The sequence below is a fragment of the Eptesicus fuscus genome, chromosome 16, assembly GCF_027574615.1.
Source record: "Eptesicus fuscus isolate TK198812 chromosome 16, DD_ASM_mEF_20220401, whole genome shotgun sequence".
NCBI lineage: Eukaryota > Metazoa > Chordata > Mammalia > Chiroptera > Vespertilionidae > Eptesicus > Eptesicus fuscus.
In genome coordinates, this window is record NC_072488.1 from 41,853,626 (window position 1) to 41,866,868 (window position 13,243).

Consider the following 13,243-nt stretch of genomic DNA (forward strand, 5'->3'; position numbering starts at 1 on the left):
TTTTCTTTTTGTGAGTCTCCCTGAGGCAGGATAGAACGAAGCTAGGAAAATTCCTTGACAAGTGGAATGGGGAAACTAAGACAGAGAGCTGCACAAACTGGCTGAGCAATTTACAGCCAGATGCAGAAGGTCACCGGGGCAAAAGCCCCCGGGGCCTACCGACAGGCAAAACTGGTGCTGGCCCTCGCCCCCAGGGTGGCCTTTACTCCCCGGCCATATCATCTATGGTCACGCAGGTTAGACCCTCCTGACCATTCCTCCCTGGAGATAACATCTAGGCCTCAGTTGTTTTCCAGATCGAGGCCCAGAAAAGCAGCAAAACCAGGCAGGCGAGGCCAGGACCAGCTGCGATGATTAATGACCCCCTGTCCTGGAGCCGACCCATCGGTGGAGACCACTATTCTGAAAGTTTATACCTGGAAAGGCTGATGAATATTCTGTTGGGATCCTTCCTAAGACCTTCTCTAAACTCCCAGCCTTTAAAGCCCTCAAGAGGTAGGACACAGCATTCACTCTCCCTCCTGGGGGCATACCCGCACCTTCCCTTTCCCCATCTTCTTCTCCCACAGGCATGTATCTCCTAAATTCTAAGGGATCCCAGGAGACTTGCGACCAGGGCAGCAGTGGGCAGCGGCAGCTCATCCGGGGCTAACCCTGAACCTGTCCCGAGGCCCCTTTTTCTCTGACTCTCCAGTGAGCTGACAGCAGCCCCGCCCGCCCTGGCTCATTTCTTTTCCATGACGTTTTTTAGAGAGCCGAAGCACCCCACCTAGTCTCTCTCCTGTTGCTTCTTCTATCCTAGGCTCTTCCTTATTTAATTGTCCCCAACTTTAATAAACGTAGTCACAAAATCACCTGGACTCACGTTGGGAGATATTTCCTGCCCCAAGTCCAGAGCCCACACACTACGGGGCAGCCAGAAGCAGACCCCCTCAGGGTGGTCCCTGTCCAATAACACCCCCATGCAGGGACAGAGCCTAATTGCCCTTCCCTTGAATTTGGGCTGGCCGTAGTGATTTGCATGACCTATAGAATGCAACAGAAATAACACTCAGGGACTTCCAAGCCTAGATAGTAAGCCCAGTAGCTTCTTCCTGGATCTCTTGGAGTATCCTTTGTGGAAGCCCTGAGCCTTCGTGTAGGAAATCCCATTACTCTGAGACTGCCTTGGGGAGGGAGCACATGCAGGTGGTCTGGCTGACCGTGCTGGCTGACACCAGCCTTCCAGCTATCCTTGCCAGGGTGCCAGATATGTGAGTGACTCCTCCAAACTGGCCCATCTGCCAGCTGAATACCACCAAGTGACCTTTGTTGTCACCACATGGAATAGCAGAATTGCCCAGACAAGCCCTGTCCAAATTCAGACCCCCAAAATCATGAGACATAACAAAATGGTCATTGTTTTAAGTCACTAGGTTTTGGGATAGTTTGTTAGGCAGCCTTAGATAACCAAAACACTGTATAACTGAAAGGTCCCATATTGGAGATCCTCTGCTTTATCGCCTCCAGAGAATGTTTCCAATTTTCCACCCAATTAGTAGAGAGGCAATGGCAGCTGTTCAGTGGGGGAAGGGGATGGAGGAGTCTGAGGGCTTCCTATACAGACCTAGAAAAAATCCTCCTGGTTTTAGTCTTAACTATACACCCACTTTCAGAAGTACCTGATGCAGCAAATTCCTGCGTATCCTGAGAAATTCTACAATATCATGTTGCTTCTCAGCTTTCCCTACTCCTGGTTTAGAAGTCAGTTTTCTCGGGTCTGCGGAAGTCCATTATCACCTGCCAATCTGCTTTCGAGGTTTCTATAATTTTGTCATTTTTTTCTCGCTTGTTTTTTTTTTTTTTTGTCCTTGTGAGATTATAAACAAAACAAAACAAAACTGCTCTTTTATTAGATGGATTTCCAGAGGGAGTTGAAGCAAATGCATGTGTTCATGCTGCTATCTTTAATTTAAAGGCTCCTTTGAGTGTTTCATTTCAACAACTACATTAATTTTTAAAACACTGTGTCTTCGGTCAGGTTCCTCGCAGCAGAGCCTGAGCTAAGGATTCTCCCAGGTAAGTGCCTTAGTGAAGGGATATTCTCAAGAGAAACTGCGAGAAGTAGGATAGTGTACTAGTAGAGGAAGAAGCGGAGCAAAGATATGGTCCCTGCTGAAATTTAGCCTCAGCCGAAGTCTGTGGGAGCTCTGGAATAGGAAAGGTGTCCCAGGTTTACTCCTGGCCTTTTGTACCTCATAACAGTTAGCTTCTGACTGTGGCTTCCCAACCTGGGCTGGGAGAAGTTGCAGGGAGAAAGGAGAAGCTGTGAGCTGGGTGCACCGTGAGTAGAAAAGGCAGGGTAATGGCAGCATTTCCCTAATTGTTATTTTTAAAGGAATGTAATAGTCTTTCTGAGGAAATGAATTATCCATATTATATTCTTTTTCTATTGTTTGTCTTGTTAATTTTGCTTCCTCCTTGGTTCACAAACAGCAGCTCAGAAACTTTTAAGTTTGCAAGCAGAGAAAAGGGGCAAAACCAAGTTTAGAATCGACATCAGTCTGATCCTTCAGCCACATCTGAAATGAAACCACTTAAAGTGACCTCTCCAGCTTTCAGGGTGCTGATAGCCACTTGGATTTTGGTCTGTTAAATAGTAAACACACTCCCCCAAAGCTACCTACCCTTTGTTAAAATCGGAATTCGCCTGTAGACTCAACGGATTCATTCTGCAAGCATTCACTCCGCACTTGCAGAGAAACAGTACTGGGCGCAGGTGCAAAGACGACCTCGACTCAGTGCCTTCAAAAGGCTTGTTGTGTCCAGGCGGGGAGGCAGACAGGAACGAACTGAGCTGTATTACAAGGGGCGAAGGCTGCGCCAGGCGAACCCAGGAGCTGCAGGCCAGTACCAAACCCTGGCAATTTAACAGGTGAAGAGGGAAAGATCTGGGGCTGCTGCTAACTCCTGTCTCCAAAGCTTCCCCCCAAGGAAGGAACTCAGTTTTCCACAAGAGAGAAGTGGAACTACTAGGAGCTTTTGGACTGTGTGTTTTAATGCGCAAGAGGGAATTGATTTGACTTCCCACTTTTCCAGCCACAGGCTCAGCGTGAGCCCCGCAGTGAGAAAGTGCAGCTGACTCGCGGCGTGACTCCCGGCTCCAGCGCAGAGGCCCGCGGGCACCGGCACCAGAGACGCGGAGGGTACGGGAGCTCCAACTCTTCAGGGCAGGAGCGGGGCGGGGCGGTACCGGGTGGCCAGTGGTCGGCAAACTCATTAGTCAACAGAGCCAAATATCAACAGTACAACGGTTGAAATTTCTTTTGAGAGCCAAATTTTTTAAACTTAAACTTCTTCTAACGCCACTTCTTCAAAACAGACTCGCCCAGGCCGTGGTGTTTTGTGGAAGAGCCACACTCAAGGGACCAAAGCCGCCTGTGGCTCGCGAGCCGCAGTTTGCCGACCACTGGGCTAGGCGATCCTGGGGCCGGGAGAGTGGGACCTGCGGATGCCTGGGGAGCAGGCACCTGTCGGATGCCACCTCCCCCCCACCCTCCCCTTCACCCCCTCTTCCCCCAGCCTGGTGACGCCCCCCTCCCCCCTCCCCCGTCCCAGTCTCGGGCTCCTGGTGCGCTTCGCCCCGGATGATTTTCCGGTCTCAGGGGCCGAGGAACAACCAGGAACTCGGGCTCAGTCTCCACCCTGAAGGGGGGCGGGTCCGCCCGGAATAAGACCGGCTGCCCAGCCCCGACGAGGGTGTGACCTCCGTAGCCACTGAGGACCGGCGAAGCCCCGTCCCGTCTTGGCACGATCGGTAAGGGGACCCCGGGCCGGGGGTCCTGCGCTCCGGGAAGGGGGCGCGGCAGCCCCAGAGCGCCTCGCGGGGACGCCGGGCCTGCGCCGCGCCCAGGAGGGGGTTCCCGTCGCCGGCAAGCGGGCGGGCGGCCCGGGCGGCGCTGGGTGGAGCGGGAGGCCGCGGGCCCGGACCCGCTCCCCGGGGACAAACCTTTACCCAGAAGGACCCCAGAGCAGGTTAGACCGCTCTGGACTCGTCAGAGGCCGAAGCTGTTACTTACTGAGTTCATGCGCCCAGCACTGTGCCGGGTTTGGGCATTAAAAACAAAGGGCTGAGTTCATACTCCCTGGAGCTGACTCAGTCTAACACCCAAGTTTTACTTTTTAATTCTTTCCTTGATCCTTTTAAGGAACTTTCTCCTACTTTCGTACCTTTTCTCTCCTTGTGTATCTAATGCCCTCAGCACAATGCCTGGCACATTGGACTCTGTAACTATTATTATTATTATTATTGAATCTGTTATTATTATTAGATAATAATAATTATTATTATATAATCTGCCAGAGGTTCAGTTTCACTCCTTTGTCGTGGCTTTGACCAGCTGGAGGCTTGAGGGCCAAAGATATTATTGCTTTTCAACTGTCTTCCCAACATTTGTGGGAAGAATGGATGGGACCCCCTCCTCTAAATGATCCATCCCATTGCCCATCAATTCTAGAAACCCACCTCCTCCTTCCATTGCCAGTAACTCTATTGATAGCCAAGCCAGGGACTTCTCAGATGGCAGACAGGTGGGAGAGCAAGCAGGAAAGGACGGGAACAGGATTTAGAAAATGGGTAACCATAGCCACCCAAGGCCGGCTTACTTCCCAAAGCCCTGAATGGCCAAGGCCAGATTGCCTACATTCATCTTAGGCCAGATTTCTATTGCTTTGGGCACATACATACATACATACACACATAGACACAAGCATGCACAAACACACAACTACTGAATCAACGGTGTCAATGAATTTCCCTCCTAGATGTTCTTGCCTTCCTTAGGGATAATGTCCCTCTGAAAGCGATTTCAAGCACAGTCAAGTGGGGACCACACCGGCTCTCAGCATCTGAAGACTGAGCCTCCTGGTCATACCCAGACTCATGTCTTGTGGCTCGTCTCTTTGCTTATGTCTGGTCACTCATTTGTTTTCCTCATCTTGCTCACCTGCTTGTAGACTAAACCTGCTCCTCTCCTAGAGAGATGGAGGTGAATGACAGGCCCTGGGGATGGTAAACGGCATGCCAAGGATCACCTAAAGTTTCAGAATAAATAATGTGCGGGGGTGGGGGGGGGGGGGGGGGGGGGGAGGGGCGGGGGGAGGATGGGGATTTTCCTTGGGTGTCAATTTTACCCAAATATTTAAGGCTAAAAAAAAATTTTTTTTTATACAACCACAAATAAATTTTGGAGTAGAATTCAAAGTTTAGATACATTTTTACTATAAAACAAGAAACTTCAAAATATTTTTGCATAGGCTTTGGGCTGTGGTTTAGCCCAAATCTAGCCCTTGAGTGTTTGCTTTCACTGCAATTAGGGCTACTTTATGAAGGCAGTTTGATAGGTGCTCCATTGTCTTTCCTGGAGGGACTTTGAATAACAGTTACCCTAGGTTACTCATTTCAGTCTTTATTACAGTCTGAGGTGGGGTTATTAACCTGGTTTTACAGATGAGGATCCCAAGGCTCCAAGTCGTGGTCCTTGGTCAGGATCAGGCTACTGGAAACAGATTTAGTCTCTGTCCTACTCTGGCTCCATCAGTGCTTGGTTCGTAGTGATTTGAGGTTTGGATTTGTGGCTTCCTGGCTTATTAACTAAGTCTTGACCAAATATCTTTCTCTTCCTCTTTAACTTACCTTTTGCCAACCATATCTTGAAATATGGTTAAAAGAACTAGAGCTGTTTCCACTAGAGTGGGTAGACTGAGGGGATGTGGGGACACATGTTAATAGCCCTCCATGCTGGAGGGGCTTGGCATGTGGATGAGGAAATCAACTCACTCTGTGTGGCGCTGGCAGAGCTGGGTAGGCGTTTTTGGGATGGTAGCTTCTGGTTAAATTTAAGGAAGTGAAACCCGTAGGCTGGGTGGGCTTGAAGTTGGTGAGAACTCTCTCACCAGAGGTATCTAGGCAGAGGTAGTCACAGGCCCTTTCTGATGGAGCTGTGAAGGGTAGAAGGCTAACCTAAGATGACTTCTAAAGCCATGGTTTCCAAGCTGCAGGTGCATCCCCCAGGAAGCTTGCACAATATGCAGATTTTTGCCTCTCTCCTAAAAATTCATATCTAGTATGACAGGGTAGGACCCAGAAATCTGCCTATTTAAGAGGCTCCCTGGATAATTGTAATTCAGGTGTTTCTTGGACCTTGCTTTGATAAACTTAAGTTTTAGAAACATGCTTCTAACCATTTTATGAATATGTGCATGTTTGATAAATAAAGCATTAACGAAACCATAGGCCTGTTACTATGCTGTAAACTCTAGGTAATGTGGTAAATGCTGAAATTGGCCCCATTCTCAATGAGCAATAATCACACCTCAGATAAACCTCATTGGCTGTGATATTGCCATTGCTCAAGGCTGAAATTGTCCCCATTCTCAAGCTTTTTATTATACCTATCACATCTAATTCACCCCATAGTTTTGCGGTGCTCAACACCTCTAGACCAATATAGATTTCCAACAAAAGTTTTTTTGCTTATTTTAAAATAAACAAAATTGAAACTGAGATGGGTTACTATATTAAGACTAATTTCCCTAAGATAAGTAGGGCTAGGGATGTAATGTGCAATATAATAAAGATTGTTAACACTGCTCTATGATATATAAGAAAGATGTTAAGAGAGTAAATCCTGAGTTCTCTTCATGTGGAGAAAAGTGTTTTTCCTCTTCTTTTCTTTTTATTATATCTGAGATGATGGGTATTGGCAGAACCTATTGTAGTAATCATTTCACAGTATATGCAAATCAAACAAATAAAAATAAAGTTTAATTTCCCAAGGAATTTAGGATTTCTACTTAAGGTCTCTTGTCGGTTTTACGGGAGTAACTTGTTGGTGTTCAGTTGTGTTTGAACTGGACTGAAAGTGTTTGCCATGGAAACCTGAACCACCACCTCTGAAGAATTCTTTTGAAAGGTTCAAGATGTTTGCGGTCAGGAAATTGCCATATCACTTCTTGGTCTGGACTGCTAGACGTGAATACCACAGTGAATCTTTTATCAATAATCAGCAGCAGAGATAAATTGCAGCTAAATGCCAGAATGTATATTACTCTGGAAAAGACCTTTAACTTTCTGCCTCAACACCATTAACCCTTTAAGGCCTAGACATAAGGCAGCATGAGTAGCCTGACTTGTCACAGAGTAGAGTCCCCATGAATGGCCTAATAATCACTGTGGATTCGAAACTCTGGTTTCACCTTTCCACTTCTAAGAGGTAATAGTAAGTTATTATCAGAAAGTAATGTAGAGGGGCCCTGTGGTGAGTGGGAGCAAGGTTCCTCATTTATGTGTAATTGAGCCATCTTCCTTGGAGGAGGCCCGTTATAGATACAAGCCCAGTGGTAAAAATCAGCCTCAAGCATCCTCCCTCTCACTCCTCCAGGGAGCTCAGGAAAGCATTTCCTGGGCCCTGCTTAGCTTCAGCGTCTGCTACAGTTGCTTTTTGATGCTGAACAAGGACTTGTTGACTCAGTGGTTCTTATCCTTGTTAGAGTCACAGACCCCTTTGAGACTCTGATTAAAGCCATAAATACTGTCTCGAGAAAAACACACATTTGACATTTTTTTCATACAGTTTCAAGGGGTTTATAGACACCCTTCAAAGCCCAGTCATGGACACCTAGCAGGTATATAGACATTAACTTAAGAATTGCCCTGGATTGTGCAGTCTGTGGGCTGCAATATTGATGGCTGCCACCCTCATGACATCATAGGTGACATCAACAGATCAACAGTAGTGCAGTGGAATGCCCAGCTAGTTAAGAAATACAAAGGAGCCCTGGCTAGTGTTGCTCAGTGATTAGAACACCAGCCCACACATCAAAGCGTTGTGGGTTCAATTCCCAATCAAGGGCACATACCTGGGTTGCAGGTTCGATCCCCTGCCCCGGTCAGGGCACATGCAGGAGGCAACCAATCAATGTGTCTCACATTGATGTTTCTCTCTCTCTCTCTCTCTCTCTCTCTCTCTCTCTCTCTCTCTCTCCCTCTCACCCCCCCTCTCTCCCCTCCCTTCAATTCTCTCTAAAAATCAATGGAAAAAAATATCCTCAGGTGAGGATTAACAACAGCAACAACAACATCAAAAGAACTATAAAGGAAGATATTTCAATTAAAGATTATTAGATATGGGCGTTTTGGCTAAGATCATTTGATAACCAAATAAATAAATAAATAAAAAATTAATTAATTAATTAAAAGCTCTGAAATTGGGCAATGTTTGTAAAAAAAAAAAAAATGCATTTACCTTTGTTCCAGCAATTTGAACTCTAGGAATTTATTCAAAAGATGTACTTGGGCATGTGTGTAGAGACATATGTACAAGGGTATATGCATTGCAGCCTCTTTTGTAGCAATAAAAGGTTATACTAGTAAATGGCCCAAATGTCTATCAGTAAGAGACAGATTAAATTATGGACTATCCATGCAGAGCAATATTATGCAACTCTTAAAAAGTAATACAGATTGCCCTGGCTGGGTGGCTCAGTTGGTTGGAGTGTTGTCCTGTACACCAAAGGATTGTGGGTTTGATTCCTGGTCAGGGCACATACCTAGGTTGTGGGTTCAATCCTCGATCAGGGCACATACAGGAGATAACTGATTGATGTTTTTCTTTCACATGGATATTTCTTTCTCTCTCCCTTCCTCTCTCTCTCTAAAAAAACATATCCTTGGGTGAGGCTTTAAAAAAAAGTAATGCAGATTTATAGAAATAGATATAAGATAATATCAAAGATACTTTTTTTCTTAAAAAAGCAAAATATAGGTTTTCATGGTAAGCTACCATTTCTGTAGATAAGAATGACAGAGGCCATCTATATTCTTATATACTTGTTAATACAGTAACTACTTCTGAAAGAATACACAGGAAAAGAGTTACCAATATCACCTGCCCATTTTAACATTGTAAAGAAGAAGAATAAACCGAAACCGGTTTGGCTCAGTGGATAGAGCGTCGGTCTGCGGACTGAAGGGTCCCAGGTTCGATTCCGGTCAAGGGCATGTATATTGGTTGCGGGCACATCCCCGGTGGGGTGTGTGCAGGAGGCAGCTGGTCGATGTTTCTCTCTCATCGATGTTTCTAACTCTCTGTCCCTCTCCCTTCCTCTCTGTAAAAAATCAATAAAATATATTTTTTTTTAAAAAAAAGAAGAATGAAACAGAGAGGAAGAATGTATAATTATCAAATTTTCCACCTTCAAAATTAATGTGTGATCATATACGTTCTCATTTGAATACAAAGAGCCAACATGCAGTTATGCTTCAGCATCCACTCTACCACTACCCACTCCATCTGCCTTACGTTAATTTCAATTCCTTTCATCTTCTGACTTATGTCAGTCCTAGTGTTTTTGGTTTTGTCCTGAGTTTCTTCCTTTGTCTTCCCATAACTTCATGGGGTTTTTAAAAAATATATTTGTATTGATTTTAAAGAGAGAGTAAGGGAGAGGAAGAGAGAGATAGAAACATCGATCGGCTGCCTTCTGCACGCTCCCACCAGGGACAGAGTCCGAAACCTGGGCGTGTGCCCAGACAGGGAATCGAACTGTCGCCCTCTTGGTGCAAGGAAGGACGCTCAATCCAGTGAGTCACACTGGCCAGGCCTTCATGAGGTTTTTAATGAGAATTTGGGAGAGGCTTTGTCAGAAATAGCAAGTTCCTTATGTGAATCAGAAATCCCCTGTGGAAGATTTTTACCAGTTCTGTTTTTGTATTCTTCTGCCAGGGTCAACTTGGATTCTGGAAAGATTTGGAAATAGAACCTTGCCCTGGCCCACTGAAGGAGTGGCCGAACCAGGGCAGGGGCAGTCGCCCACAAAGCTAGAAGATTTGTAGAGCATAGGAGGCATCAGAATAAAAGGGAACACTTGAGAGCAGTGTTTATTCTTAGCTCACTCCCAGACCTCTAAGGCTGCGCTGGCCCACTGAAGGAAAACCTATGAAGGAAAATTCAGCTGCTTTTCCTATCCACCTGGGCAGTGTTTGCGTCCCTTGGGGGCAAACAGAAGTGGTGTTGGTAGGGAAATGACTGGACTGCATCATACCTGTTTTCTCACCTACAGGCAAATAAGACCTAGCAGGACAACCGGAAGCCTGGCTGCATGTCTGCCTTTCTCACTGACTCACTGCAGATCCCTTCCCTCCTGTACAGTAGCTCCCCTTATACACGGGGATACGTTCCAAGAACCCCAGTGATGCTTAAAACTGCAGATAGTACTGAATCTGATGTATACCGGGTTTTCCTATACAGACATACCTATAATAAGGTTTCATTTGTAAATTAGACACAGTAAGCGATTAATAGCAATGACTAATAATAAAATAGATCAATTATAAGAACATACTGTAATAAAATCAATTATAACGTACTGAATGTGCTCTCTCTGTCTCTAGCTCTCTCTCTGTCTCTGATAACCAAGATAGCAACTAAGTGACTAACAGGCAGGTAGTGTATACAGCATGGATATTGCTGGACATAGGGGTGAGTCCCGTCCTGGGTGGAACAGAATGGGACAGTGCGAGATTTCATCATGCTACTCAGAACAGCACGAAATTTAAAGCTTATTAATTGTTTATTTCTGGAATTTTCCAGTCAGTATTTTTGAACTGTGGTTGACCATGGGTAATTGAAACCACAGAAAGTGAAACCGCGGATAAGGGAAGACGACGATACTTGAGTTTTCTCTTCGGGTCTAGTCTGTCTTTTCCCTTTCTGCATCACAAGGATTTTGTAAATAAAGATGTGGTGGATTTTAGTTTCTTTGGGAAAGATTATAAGAGAAAAGACCAGATGTTAAATTCAAGGTTCTATTTTTTCTGATGAGAAAATTATTTGAATACAAAGAGCCAACATGCTTCAGTATCCATTCTACCACCATGGTATCTACCTCAACACCTCTTGGCTGGTTTGGGGGTGAGTAGGGTCAGTAATAGGTCCACCTCACAGTTCCTTAACTCAGGTGTTCCATCTAAGGCGCTCCTCTTGTTTTATCCCTAAGGCTTCTGATTGCTGAGACAAGAGAAGCTATCAACCTTGGGATTTGAGCCTCAGGATATGGTAGCCTGTAGTTTGTGACTCATAGGGACAGGCCAGAGGTGACGCAAGTGCAGTTGGACCTATGAGAGTTCCTGGTAATAGGACAGACAAGAACTGGAGATCAATGCCAGCAGCTTGTGATCAACTATGTTCCCTGCATTAAATTCTTACTTGCCTAGAGTAATTTACTTATGGTATTTCTGAAGAAGGAACGTGGAATTTAAGTGACCCTTGATTCTAAAATAACTCTGGAAATGAGTCAGGAAACAAGATGAAAGCCTAACTATGCTGGACATTTATTTTTCTTTGAATATTTGTTATACCTGAGGACATATGATTTTACCCAGGATGCTGTGCAAAAGATATATGGAATTTTAGATTCTCCACTGAGTTGGGTTTTTACCTTAGAGTGGAGATTGCTAAATGAAGGATAACAGCAGCATGCTTCCCCTGAGAGGCCACTGTCACTCTACAAAGCTGAGACCTTGGCCTCTTTTTATTGAGGCATAATTCACATGCAATAAAATGCACATATTTTTAGTAGTTAGTTTGATGAGCATTTTTTTAAAGGAGTTCACATTTTTTAATTACTTTTATAAATTTCAGTAAAATACATATAAGATTTACCACATTAACTATTTTAAAGTGTACAGTTCTTAAGTATTAGGTGTATAGTTAATTATTTTTAAGTACATTTACATTGTTGGGCAATCATCACCAACATCCATCCACAGAACTCTTTCATCTTACAAAATGGAAACTCTACCTGTTAAACTATATAACTCCATATTAGCCCCTTCTTCCATTCCCTGCCACTGCCATTCTACTTTCTGTTTTATGAATTTGGCTACTCTAAGAATCTCACTTAGCATCATGTCCTCAAGGTTCATCCATGTTGTAGCATGTGTCAAATTTCCTTCCTGGCCCAGCTGGTGTGGCTCAGTGGTTGAGCGTTGACCCATGAACCAGGAGGTCAGAGTTTGATTCCCTGTCAGGGCACATGCCAGGGTTTGCAGGCTTGATACCCAGTAGGAGGTGTGCAGGAGGCAGCCGATCAATGATTCCCTCTCATCATTGATGTTTCTCTCTTTTCCTCTCTCTGAAATCAATAAAAATATATTTTTTTAAATTCCTTCCTTTTAAGGCTAATATATCAATGTATGTATGTACCACATTTTGTTTATCCATTAATTCATCAGTTGACACATGGGTTGCTTCCATCCTTTGGCTATTGCAAATAAGGCTGCTGTGAACATGGGTGTATAGATATTTCTGAGTCCAAGAAGTGGAATTGCTGGGTCATATAGTAATTATTCTGTTTTTATGTTTTTTAAAATAATTTTTCCCCAAAAGAATTTTTATTGACTCTGAGAGAGAGAGGAAGGGAGAAAGAGAGAGAGAGAGCGACATCAATGTGAAAGTGAAACATTGATCAACTGCCTCCTGCATGCCCTCTACCAGGGATCAAGCTGAAACCGAGCATGTGCCCTGACTGGGAAAGGAACTAGCAACCTTTCAGTGCATGGGGTGATGCCCAACCAACTGAGCCGAATTAGCCAGGTCTATTTTTAACTTTTTTAGGAACCACCATGCTGTTTCCACAGTGGCTATACCATTTTATACGTGAGTCCCAGTTTTTCCACATCTTCACTAACACTTATTTTCTGTTTTGTTTTGTTTTACAGAAGCCATCCTAATAGGTATGAGGTGAGTTCAGTGAGTTTTGACAAATGTATACATCTGAATACTACTACCCCAATTAAGATAAGGAACATTTCTATTACTCCCTAAAGTTCCTTCTCTCATGCTCCTCTGTAGTTAATACCTCTCTGCCTTACCACCACCCCCAATCTCTGGCCCCAGGCAACCATTTTTGTGCTTTATAGCAGTATATATAGGCCTTTTAAAAATATATTTTTTATTGATTTCAGAGAGGAAGGGGGATGAGAGAGAGAGAGAGAGAGAGAGAGAGAGAGAGAAAAGAGAGAGAGAGAGAGAGAGAAACATCAGTGATGAGAGAACCATTGATCGGCTGCCTCCTGCATGCCCCACACTAGAGATTGAGCCCACAACCCAGGCATGTGCCCTGACCGGGAATCAAACCTCGATCTCCTGGTTCATAGGTCGATGCTCAACCACTGAACCATGCCAGCCAGGCAGTATAAATA

General features: G+C 44.7%; 1 protein-coding gene and 1 pseudogene across 3 annotated transcripts in view; one reads left to right on the plus strand and one right to left on the minus strand.

The window, feature by feature from the left end:
* Positions 1-3,652: 3,652 nt before the first annotated feature.
* Positions 3,653-13,243, plus strand: part of ANXA4 (annexin A4) — a 55,871-nt gene continuing 46,280 nt past the window's right edge. The window contains exon 1 of one of the 3 annotated variants that reach the window (XM_054728003.1): positions 3,653-3,796. The gene's annotated coding sequence lies outside the window, so the exon portion shown is untranslated. Of the gene's footprint in view, positions 3,797-12,760; positions 12,783-13,243 lie in introns of those variants that run through there. The other 2 variants (XM_054728006.1, XM_054728005.1) reach the window with 2 other exon arrangements.
* LOC114233738 (U4 spliceosomal RNA) lies at positions 6,329-6,398 on the minus strand (annotated as a pseudogene).